We start from the raw sequence: 12,290 nt of genomic DNA on the forward strand, positions 1-12,290 counted from the left end.
CCTCCAGTGCTTCCAACAATGAGAGAAGCAGTAGTGTGCATTCTTAACTGCCGCTCCATTCCAATGGGAAACATGGGTCAATTTAGTAACTGACGGAAGTCTTAGTGGTGGAGCAAACAGCCAAAGACCTTTGACAGCAAGCTTTTCAGAGACAAGGTGTGGCAGAAAGGAGTCTACAACTCTCTATTTCTATGAGTAGTGTATACAGCATTTACCTTTGGGACCTCATCTCATGAAAATGAAGGTCCTGTGTTGTCTATTTATCAAAACAAGTGAAGAAGAGATCAACTTCAAAAGAGAGAGCTACAATGACATATAAAAGTTTGGGCACCCCTGGTCAAAATTACTGTTGTGTATTTTAGACAAAAAAATATATAGTCATGTTTTACATTTTAAAAAATGACAAAAAGGAAAATGGGCTGTGCAAAAGTTTGGAGATTTTGTGCGCTCAGATAACTTTGACCAAGATTTTAGACCTTAATTAGCCTGTGAGGGTTATGGCTTGTTCGCTGCCATCATTAGGAAAGGCCAAGTGATGCAAATTTCCCAGCTTTATAAACACCCAGCCTCCTCTAACCTTGCCAAAAAAACTGCAACCATGGGTTTTTCTAAGCAGCTGCCTAGCACTCTGAAAATGGAGGAGGGCCATAAAGCAGGAAGAAGATAGCAAAGCGTTTTCAAGTTGCCCTTTCCTCTTTTCGAAATGTAAGTAAGAATGGCTGTTACCAGAAACAGTGGAGGTCAAGATAAGGTCTGGAAGACCAAGCAAAATTTCGGCCAGAGCTGCTAAGAGGCCAGAGAGGCAAATCAGAATCCCCGCTTGATGGGAAAAGATCTTCAGAAATATTTAGCAGAATCTGCATCCTCACCATAAAATTCAGAGTCAGAAGTACACAAAAGAACATCTAAACAAGACTAATGCACTTTGGAAACAAGTCCTGTGGACGGATGAGGGTAAAATACAACTCTTTGGCCACAATGATCAAAGGTATACGTGGAGAAGAAAGGTCACAGAATTTCAGGAAAAGAACATCTCGCCAACCATTATCCATGGGGAGGATCAATCATGCTTTGGGTGTTTGTTGCAGCCAATAGCACAGGGAACATTTCACGGGTAGAGGGAAGAATGGATTCAATGAAATTTCAACAAATTCTTGATTCAAACATAACAACATCTGTAAAAAAAAAAAAAAGCTGAAGTTGAAAAGAGGATGGCTTCTACAAATGGATAATGATCTTAAACCCGTCAAAATCCACAACAGACTACCTCAAAACGAGCAAGCTGAAGGTTTTACAATGGCCCTCACAGTCCCCCGATGTAAACATCATTGAAAATCTGTGGCTAGACCTAAATATCGCAATGCATGCAAGTCGACCCAGGAATCTTACAGAACTGGAGGAATTTTCTAAGAAAGAATGGATGAAAATCCATCAAACAAGAATTGGCTGGTTACAAAAAGTGTTTACAAGCTGTGATACAAAATAACAGTGATTTTGACCAGGGGTGTCAAAACTTTCACATGCCACTGTACCTGCATGCAAAGTTAGATAGGTTCTTGCCTTGTTCTCTCTATTGCTTCTATAGATTTCAACAGAAAGGGTCGCCTTTCCTATATATAACTGTTCTAGTAGGTCAAATGAATTCAGGCTAATAGAGATGGACCTGGTATGTTCCCTACAACATTAAAAGGAATCTATCACCAGCTATTTGCTACCCTACTAGGAACAGCATGATGTAGGAGCAGAGACCCTTATTTCAGCAAAATATCAATTTCTGGGGTGCTTGCTGAATATTTATTTTTTAAATCACTGTTCATTTGCTGCAGATCTAGCCGTTCTCTGAATACTGAGCTCTGTATAACACCACCGATTGGCAGCTTTCTGTACATACTGTGCATAGGCAGAAAGATGCTAAATCATTGCTGGGCAGGCTTATACAGAGCTCCTGAATATGGAAGACTACCCAGCAGCAGGTTTACTAGTCCTCTAATGGATAAAAGGGATAAGGAAACTTGGCACTTCCAAGATAAGTTAAAACGTGGTTTTCTTTATTTCAACTCCATTAGAATGTTACATGCATTGCGCCTTAGAATCTCTGACGCGTTTCCAGCATTATTCCTTGCCTTTAATCATAAAGATGTTCTGCCTCTGATCTGTAACCTATTTCAAACCAATATGGATCAATCATGTGTACTGTTTCGATTATATACCTGTATGCTTTCGAAAACCCCTTAAAGGGAATCTGTCAGCAGATTTTTGTTATGTAATCTGAAGACAGCATGAGATCGGGCGCAATGCATGCAACATTTTAATGGAGCTGATATAAAGAAAACCAAATTATTACTTATATTGGAACTGCCAAATTTCCATATCCCTTTTTCCTGATGTACTGCAATCCAGCAGTGGAACGGCACCCACCCGAATTATATGTGATGAAACTGAATTATAAGTGGTGAGTCTGGAATAAACTCTCTATTCACTTAGTCTTCTAATGATTATACAGCAAGCAGCCCAGTAAGTGACACATTCTTGGAATCAGGGTCTCTGTCTCTACTTTATGCTATTTCCAGAATAGTTGGCATAAATCTGGTGATAGATTCCCTTTAATCTGACCGTGGATAGCATATTCACTGTCCAAAATACTAGAGGTTTAGTTTAGCAATACATTTTAAAGGGGTATTCCCATCTCCAAGATCCTATCCCAATATGTAGTAGTGTAATAATAATAATATTTGCAAATACCTCTGATTAGGAATGTAGTATAGTTCTCCTAATTCGCTATGTTATTTACCCCATTTGCAGTAGATATGAATACCCCTTTAAGGAAATGTAGTTTAGTTTTACGTTTAAATGAATAGAGTCTGTACCACAGAAATGCAGAAGATGACATCCAATGGTAAGCAACAGAAATATACTCTGGCATCAGGTCTTTGTAATATTGAATCTGAAACATATTTAAAAGATATTTTCTGGGAGAACTTTTGACACTTGAACTCTGCGCCGAAACTGGTTAAGTGTCCGCTTAGTTCCAGGTGTTTTTGCTTCTTTTATAAGCCGTCGATGTTCCACTGACATATGGTACAGTTGCTTTAGATTATGCACATATGGGAGCAATAATAAAGGTTAAGTATACAGCGTGCGGGGGATGGGAACACCGCATCTTATCATGTCTGCGCTGTATATACTTCGTGCCCTTAAGTTCTGAGCTGGTAACAGGAAAAAGAAAATAATGAATATGGTGATGGGAAAACTGGGCAAATTCCACTGACGTGACAACATTTGAGGAGTCTTCAAATAACTATAAATTAAAAGTAATGGTTATGGTCTGTGCTAGAGCGATGGTCACGTAATCAGGTGGGGTACACACACAGTCACACACTATATTATGTTTTTCGAGAAACCATGGAGATCTGGCATTAAATGTGGAAAAGTGGAAATTGAGTGAAAAGTTTTAAAACATTTCAAACATAAAGTTATTGTGGCAAAGCCAAAAATGTAACTAATCCCAGTGATTTATGGCGTTTAACCATTTTGTAATGTGTCTACAACATTCAAGCAAGAAATTAAGTGAAGAAAAAAATCTAAGCGTAAACTTCAAATTCATTTATTACTTAGTAGAGATATTAAGCCTGCGGCTCTAAGCAATAGGGATGAGCATAGAAAAGCACAGGAGTCTAGTGATGAGCGAACGTGCTTGGATAAAATGTTATTTGAGGATGCTTGGGTGCCATCGGATGGAGTGACTTCGGCGTGCTTGAAAAATATGCTCGAGTCCCCGCGTCTGCAAGTCTCGCGGCTGTTCGACAGCTGGAACACATGCTGGGATTGCCTATTAGACAAACAGCTTTGAGACATGCTGCCACGGGGACTCCAACATTTTTTTCGAGCACACTGAAGACACTCGGTTAGCACACAAGCATGGTCGGTTAACACCTTATCCAAGCACGTTCACTCATCACTATGTAGGAACCTTTTCCAGAAGCCACATCAGTAGTCCATGGCTGCCACACGTGAGCCCTGGAAATTGCCTTCTTCACGGTTCCTCTTGATTAGCCAACCTGTTGTGAGATTGTGTGTGCATTACAATACAACTGTGATCAAAACAGGAACGAGGACGCCAGCAGGTAGAAGGTGATCCGCCGGGCTACCATTAGGTGGCCATGGAATCCTGGTGTTGCCACTAGACCAGTAGACTAGTCGATTATCTCTACAAAGCATTAACACTGCTTGCCAAAGAGAGCAAACCTTTCTCTAATGAGTCAAAGCAACTGAAAAAGTTGTAGTCGCCTCCACATAAGGCAATGTTGTAGTAATTAATACACGACATGCGGTGGAGGTGTTCAGCTTATGTGATTGTGAGAAACAACAACTTGATGTCATTTTTGGTTAATTAGCGGCAGGTGCCTTTACGGAGAAAACCTTCAGGTACAGAAACTTTGGGCTTTTTTTTTTTTTACAAGTGCAACAATTAAAATTATAATTATTAGTCAGTTTGGATTTTTGATGATTAATTTTATCTTTGAACAACTAGAGAGTTGTCGCTGAATCCAAAAGAAACCTGAATATGTAAGAAAGTGTAAGGTTTTGTCTTTCTTAGGAGAATATCTATGTGTGCAGAATTATTATGCAACTAGATGAAAAATGTACATTTTCCCTTCTCAGTTGTTTATTTCCATCTGTTAAAGTGAGAATAATAACCAAACAACTTAAAATGAACAAAAATACATTTCAAATAAATATCTTTGACCAATATAGTGTCCCTTCCTTTCAATAACAGTCATAAGCCTTCCTTCCAAGGAGTCGGAGAGATGATTATTTTCCTTGACTGTTTATCTCCTATTTAAGGCCCACAAATTCTTAGTAGGGTTCAGGTCAGGGGAGGAAGGCACCACATCATTATTCTTAAGACTTTTACTGGCAGCAAGCAGTGGAGACTTCGATGGAGCATTGTCCTGCATAAAAATCATAGTTTTCTTGAAAATTGCAGACTTTTCTCTGTAACACTGCTTGAGTAAAGGGTATTTTAAGAACTGGTAGTAAGTTGGGAGTTGATATGGAGTCTATCTTCAACCCGAAAAGGTCCAACAAGCTCATCTTTAATAATACCAGCCCATAGCAGTACCCAACCTCCACCTTGCTGGCAACCTGAGTCAAGTGGAGGTCTGTGCCCATTACTGACCCATCCATCTGGTCTGTCAAAAGTCATTCATACACAGGCTTAAAGATCTTTGCGGACCTTTCAAAGGACTCATTGATGGCCAGGAAGTCTTTCAAAGCAGTCACGCCAGTGTTTCATTTAAATAATATCCCATTTAAATGGGGTTTCCCAATCAAGATTATAATGTTCCCCAAAGAAGTCCGACTACAATTGTGAACTCGGAAGAAGGACATAAGCTCCTACATCAACTGAGAATTAGAAATAAGAACCCAACTTGAGTAATTCATTAAGCTATTTTTTCAACAAACTCCTTTATTTTCAAAGTCTATGCTATAAGTATTACAGTTAAAAGGAAAGATGGAATTCCTTTAAGTTTCTTTTTTTTCCCATGATTCCAGTGACTTTGGGGATAGATCTTACAGAACTTCCCTCCCCCCCATGGTTGGTTACTCTAAGAAGTCCAAAGGTACCACCCGAAGGTCTTCTGGTGAAAGCATGATGCTTATTGTTTTTTCATTCTGTTGTAGTATATTTTTTCTTATGTTATGGTTTGAATCTCTACCTGTAGCCAAAGGTCTAAATAAATGGTAAGATGGTTTATTGGTATAAGCATTGTTAGGTTTTAAGATGAGTATTAGTTTTATGTCAGTGAATGCAAGAGGACTTAACAGTCCATTCCAAAGACATATAGCTTGGAAGGATGCTAAACAATCTCATGCAGACATAATCGGTTTTCAAGAAACCAAATTTTCATCAAGGGACACAGTTAAATTTTCACACGAGAACTTCCCTCACATATTTTATTCTTCAGCCTCAAGAAAAAAAGTGGAGTAGCTACAGTAATTAGAGGCACCATTTCCTTTCAAATTATTGACGAGGTTACTGATGACAATGGCAGATACCATATACTGATATGTAAACTTAATGACTGTATTTACACAATCGTAAATGTTTATGCACCCAAAAGAGGGCAAATTTCACTTCTCAATAAGCTAATCAAAAAAGTTAGGAATATATAAAATCACAATTTGGTTATCTTTGGTGACGTTAATATCATACCAGATAAAAATATGGACTCCACCTCTGTTTCAAGAATTCCCCCGCCAACCCTCAAAATCTGGTTAATAAAAGAGGAACTTTTTGATGTATTCAGATGCCTCAATTAAACTTCGAAAGAGTACACATTTTATTCTGCAAGACACAAGGTTTTTACTAGAATGGATTTCATTTTAACAGACATACAATCTCTATCCAGATTTAAGAAAGTGGACATTGGCAAAAGAACTTTGTCAGATCATTCCCCTGTGAGCTTTTCACTTCATGGGAGAGCTCATATTCATTCTGAAAGAGTATGGAGATGTAATTCATTCTTGTTTCAGCATCCGCTTTACAAAAAGAAGATCGAACAAGCAATTAAAAATTACTTCAGTGAAAATAAAACGCAAAATATCTCTCCCACCACATTATGGAATGCGCATAAAGACATCATAAGGGGAATATTAATACAAATTAATTGTCAACATAAAAAGTATACTAAACAAAAAATATTAGAAATTACACAAAGAAATTACGAGTTGGAAATCATAAAACAAAAAAACGCCATCCCCTCAGACACCCACTCAAATTCTTAAATGCAGAGCCAATCTCAAATTAACATCGATAGAAGACTATGACAAAATAACTCAAGCGTTGAAAACAAACCATTACCATTCTCATAGTAAAATGTCCAGAATAATGGCCAGAAAAGTGAAACAAGGTGGACCAAAAACTAGAATAGAGCTAATTAAAAAATCTGATGGCACCTCTGCCACCCATCCTAAGGATATATTGGAATGTTTGCTTCATACTACTCGGGCTTGTACAATCTCTAGAGTGAACCCAATGTTACACAACCTTCACATCATCTTGTAGATGATTTTTTAATGAAAATACACCTCCCTAAATTAAAAGAAGAATGTTTAAAGAAGCTTAACGATCCGTTTTCTGAGGATAAAGTCAGATCAGCTATATTAAAATAAAAAAAAAATAAAAAGCGCCAGGTCCAGATGGATTTAATAATGAATATTATATAGCTTTTTGAAATCGTCTTTCATCCTGTTTCACAGATGTACTTAATCACATAGCATATGTAGGGACATTCCCACGAAGAAATGCTCAAAGCCGTAATCAATGTAATCCCAAAAAACGGAGTTGACCCTTCTTCTATTAATAGTTATAGACCTACTTCACTATTATATTGTGACGGTAAAATTTACTCTAAAATACTGGCTGAAGGAATCATGAAAACTTTACCGGAGATTATACGTCCTGACCAAGTAGGTTTTGTAGCTGGCAGAAAAACAGCGGATGGCACCAGAAGAATGATTCATCTTAGAAATAAATAAAACACCTGCACTATTTGTATCTCTGGATGTTGAAAAGGCATTTGACCTCATAAACTGGGACTATACATTCAAAACCTTGAATAAATTTGGTTTTTGAGGGACCAATATCCAAATCAATTAGTGCATTATATTCCTGCCCTTCTGCTTCTGTCTTAACAATCACTTTTCAACATACTTTAAAATAACAAACGGCACCAGGCAGGACTTTTCCCCTTTATTATTCACTATCATTATGGAACCTCAGGCGGAAACCACAAGATCTAAAAGTTCTATTAACCCCTTCACGCCGAAGCCTGTTTTCAACTTCCTGACCAGGCCATTTTTTTCAATTCTGACCACTGTCACTTTATGAGGTCATAACTCTGAAACGCTTCAACGGATCCTGGTGATTCTGAGTATGTTTTCTCGAGACATATTGTACTTTATGATAGTGGTAAAACTTCTTCAATATGACTTGCGTTTATTTGTGAAAAAAATATAAATTTAGCGAAAAATTTTTAAATTTTGCAATTTTTAAACTTTTAGTTTTTCATGCCCTTAAATAAGAGTCATATCATACAAAATAGATAATAAATAACACTACACACATGTCTGCTTTACATTATCACAATTTTGGAAGCATAATTTTTTTTGTTAGGAAGTTATAAGGGTTAAAAGTTGACCAACGATTTCTCATTTTTACAACAAAATTTGCAAAACCATTTTTTTAGGGACCACCTCACACTTGAAGTGACTTTGAGGGGCCTATATGACAGAAAATGCCCAAATGTGACACCATTCTAAAAACTGCACCCCTCCAGGTACTCAAAACCACATTCAAGAAGTTTATTAATCCTTCAGGTGCTTCACAGGAATTTTTGGAATGTTTAAAAAAATTTAACATTTAACTTTTTTTCCACAAAATTTTTACTTCAATTTGTTTTATTTTACCAAGGGTAACAGGAGAAATTGGACCACAAAAGTCATTGTAGAATTTGTCCTAAGTACGCCGATACCCCATATGTGGGGGTAAACCACTGTTTGGGCACATGACAGAGCTCGGAAGGGAAGGAGCGCCATTTGACTTTTCAATGCAAAATTGGCTGGAATTGAGATCGAACACCATGTCACGTTGGAGAGCCCCTGATGTGCCTAAACAGTAGAAACCCCCCAACAATTGACACCATTTTGGAAAGTAGCCCCCCACAAGTGACCCCATATTGGAAACTAGACCCCCCAAGGAACATATCTAGATGTGTTGTGAGAACTTTGAAACCCCAAGTGTTTCGCTAAAGTTTATAATGCAGAGCCGTGAAAATAAAAAATATATTTTTTTCCACGAAAATGACAATTTAGCCCCCCAATTTTTTTGACAAGGCTAACAGGAGAAATTGGACTGCAAAACTTGTTGTCCAATTTGTACTGAGTGCACTGATACCCCATATATGGGGGGGAACCACTGTTTGGGCGCATGACAGAGCTCGGAAGGGAAGGAACACTGCTTTAGAATGCAGACTTTGATGGAATGGTCTGCGGGCGTCACATTGCGTTTGCAGAGCCCCTGATGTACCTAAACAGTAGAAACTGCCACAAGTGACCCCATATTGGAAACTAGACCCCCAAGGAACTTATTTAGATGTGTTGTGAGAACTTTGAACCCCCAAGTGTTTCGGTAAAGTTCATAATGCAGAGCCGTGAAAATAAAAAATATATTTTTTTTCCACGAAAATGATATTTTAGCCCCCAAATTTTTATTTTCACAAGGGTAACAGGAGAAATTGGACTCCAAAAGTTGTTGTCCAATTTGTGCTAGTATGCAAATACCCCATATGTAGTGGGGAACCACTGTTTAGGCGCACAGCAGAGCTCAGAAGGGAAGGAGCACCATTTTACTTTTTCAACGCAGAATTGGCTGGAATTGAGATCGGATGACATGTCGCATTTGGAGAGCCCCTGATGTGCCTAAATAGTGGAACCCCCCAATTCTAACTCCAACTCTAACCCCAATGCACACCTAAGCCTAATCCCAACCATAACCCTAACCACACCCCTAACCCGAACACACCCCTAACTCTAATCCCAACCCTAACCCTAACCACACCTCTAACCCTGACACACCCCTATCCCTAAACCCATCCCTAACCCCAACCGTTAACATAATCCAAACCCTAACCTTAGCCCCAACCCCAACCCTACCTTTAGCCCCAGCCCTAAACCTACCTTTAGCCCCAGCCCTAACCCTAACTTTAGCCCCAACCCTAACTTTAGCCCCAAGCCTAACCCTTACTTTAGCTTAATCCTAACCCTAACTTTACCCCTAACCCTAACCCTGACGTTAGCCCCAACACTAACCCTAATGGAAAAATGGAAATAAATACATTTTTTTAATTTTTTAATTGTTCCCTATCTAAGGGGGTGATAAAGGGCGGTTTGATTTACTATTTATAGTGGGTTTTTATAGCGGGTTTTTTGTTTGGCAGCTGCCACATGCTAAGAGACGTTTTTTATTGCAAAAAATAGTTTTTTTGCATCACCACATTTTGAGAGCTATTATTTATTCATATTTTGGCCCACAGTCATATGAGGACTTGTTTATTCCTGGACGAGTTGACGTTTTTATTGGTACCATTTTCGGGCACATGACATTTTTTGATCCCTTTTTATTCCGATTTTTGGGAGACAGAATGAACAAAAACCAGCAATTCCTGAATTTCTTTTAGGGGGACGTTTATACCGTTCTACGTTTGGTAAAATTGATAATGCAGCTTTATTGTTCGGGTCTGTACGATTATAGCGATACCTCAGTTATATCTTTCTTTATGTTTTGCCGCTTTTACACAATAAAAACTACCGTATATACTCGAGTATAAGCCGAGATTTTCAGCCCACTTTTTTGGGGCTGAAAGTCCCCCTCTCGGCTTATACTCAAGTCATACCCAGGGGTCGGCAGGGGAGGGGGAGCAGGGGCTGTCTAATAATACTCACCTACTCCTGGCGCGGTCCCTGCAGGTCCCTGGCTTCCCTGTCGCTGGCAGCTTCTTCCTGTACTGAGCGGTCACATGGTACCGCACATTACAGTAATGAATATGCGGCTCCACCTCCCATAGAGGTGGAGCTGCATATTCATTACTGTAATGAGCGGTAACGGTGACCGCTCAGTACAGGATGAAGCTGCGGCGTCGGAGAAGCAGGGACTGCACAGCGCCAGGAGCAGGTGATTATAGCGGGGAAGGGGAGCGCTGCGCGATATTCACCTGCTCCTCGTTCTGGGCATCGCTCTGCCTTAAGCAGTGACGCTCAGGTCAGAGGGCGCGGTGTTGTGGTTAGTGCGCGCCCTCTGCCTGAAAGTCAGTACTGAAGACACTGAAGATGGAGTGGCGCCGGAACAAGGAGCAGGTGACTATTGAAAGTGCTGAGGGCCTGAGCGACGGAGAGGTGAGTATGTGATTTTTTTTTTTATCGCAGCAACAGCAAATGGGGCAAGTGTCTGTATGGAGCCTCTATGGGGCCATAACGTTTGTGCAGCACTACATGGGGCAAGTGTTTGTATGGAGCATCTATGGAGCCATAACGTTTGTGCAGCACTATATGGGGCCATAACGTTTGTGCAGCACTATATGGGGCCATAACGTTTGTGCAGCATTATATGGGGCAAGTGTCTGTACGGGGCATCTTACAGGGCCATAATCAAGGTTTGTGCAGCATTATATTTAGCAAATGTGTCTATGGAGCATCTTATGGGGTCATTATTAACCTTTATGCAGGATTATATGGGGCATATTTTAATATGGAGCATCTTATGGGGCCCATCATAAACTTCATGGATCATTATATGGGGCTCCTGATTCAATATGGATATTCAAAAACACAACCTACTGATGTCTCAATTAATTTTACTTTTATTGGTATCTATTTGTATTTTTGACATTTACCGGTAGCTGCTGCATTTCCCACCCTACGCTTATACTCGAGTCATTAAGTTTTCCCAGTTTTTTGTGGCAAAATTAGGGGGATCGGCTTATACTCGGGTCGGCTTATACTCGAGTTTATACGGTAATTTATATAAAAAAATAATTGTTTTTGCATCGCTTTATTCTGAGAGCTATAACTTTTTTATTTTTCAGCTGCTGTATGGCGGCTTTTTTTTTGCGGGACAAAATGAAGTTTTCAGCGGTACCATGTTTATTTATATCCGTCTTTTTGATCACATTTTATTGCACTTTTTGTTCCGCAGTATGATGATAAAGCTTTGTTTTTTGCCTCGTTTTTTTTTTTTTTTTGCGGTGTTCACTGAAGGGGTTAACTAGTGGCATAGTTTTATAGAGCGGGTCGTTACAGACGCAGCAATACCAAATATGTGTACTTTTATTGCTTTTTTTATTTACATAAATAAATGGATTTATTGGAAAATATTTATTTATTTTTTTCTTTATTTGGGGATTTTTAATTTTTTTTTACTTTATAACATTGTCCCAGGGTGGGACATCACTATGATACATCAGATCGCTGATCTGGCACATTGCATAGCACTGTGTCAGATCAGCGATCTGACAGGCAGTGCAGGAGGCTTTCCGGCAAGCCACCTCAGCGAAGGACCCGGAAGGAGCCCCGAGGCCATTTTGGATCCGGGACTCCTTCCCGAACACCGGAATAATGCGATCGCATCGCGTTGTTCCGGTGGGAGAGCGCAGGGAGCAGAGCAGAGCAGAAGTAAGGAGGTGAAGCACAAGAGTCCGAGGCGGTTACCTTCTCGGCTCCGTGCCTGGAAC

The sequence above is a fragment of the Ranitomeya imitator genome, chromosome 4, assembly GCF_032444005.1.
Source record: "Ranitomeya imitator isolate aRanImi1 chromosome 4, aRanImi1.pri, whole genome shotgun sequence".
Lineage (NCBI taxonomy): Eukaryota > Metazoa > Chordata > Amphibia > Anura > Dendrobatidae > Ranitomeya > Ranitomeya imitator.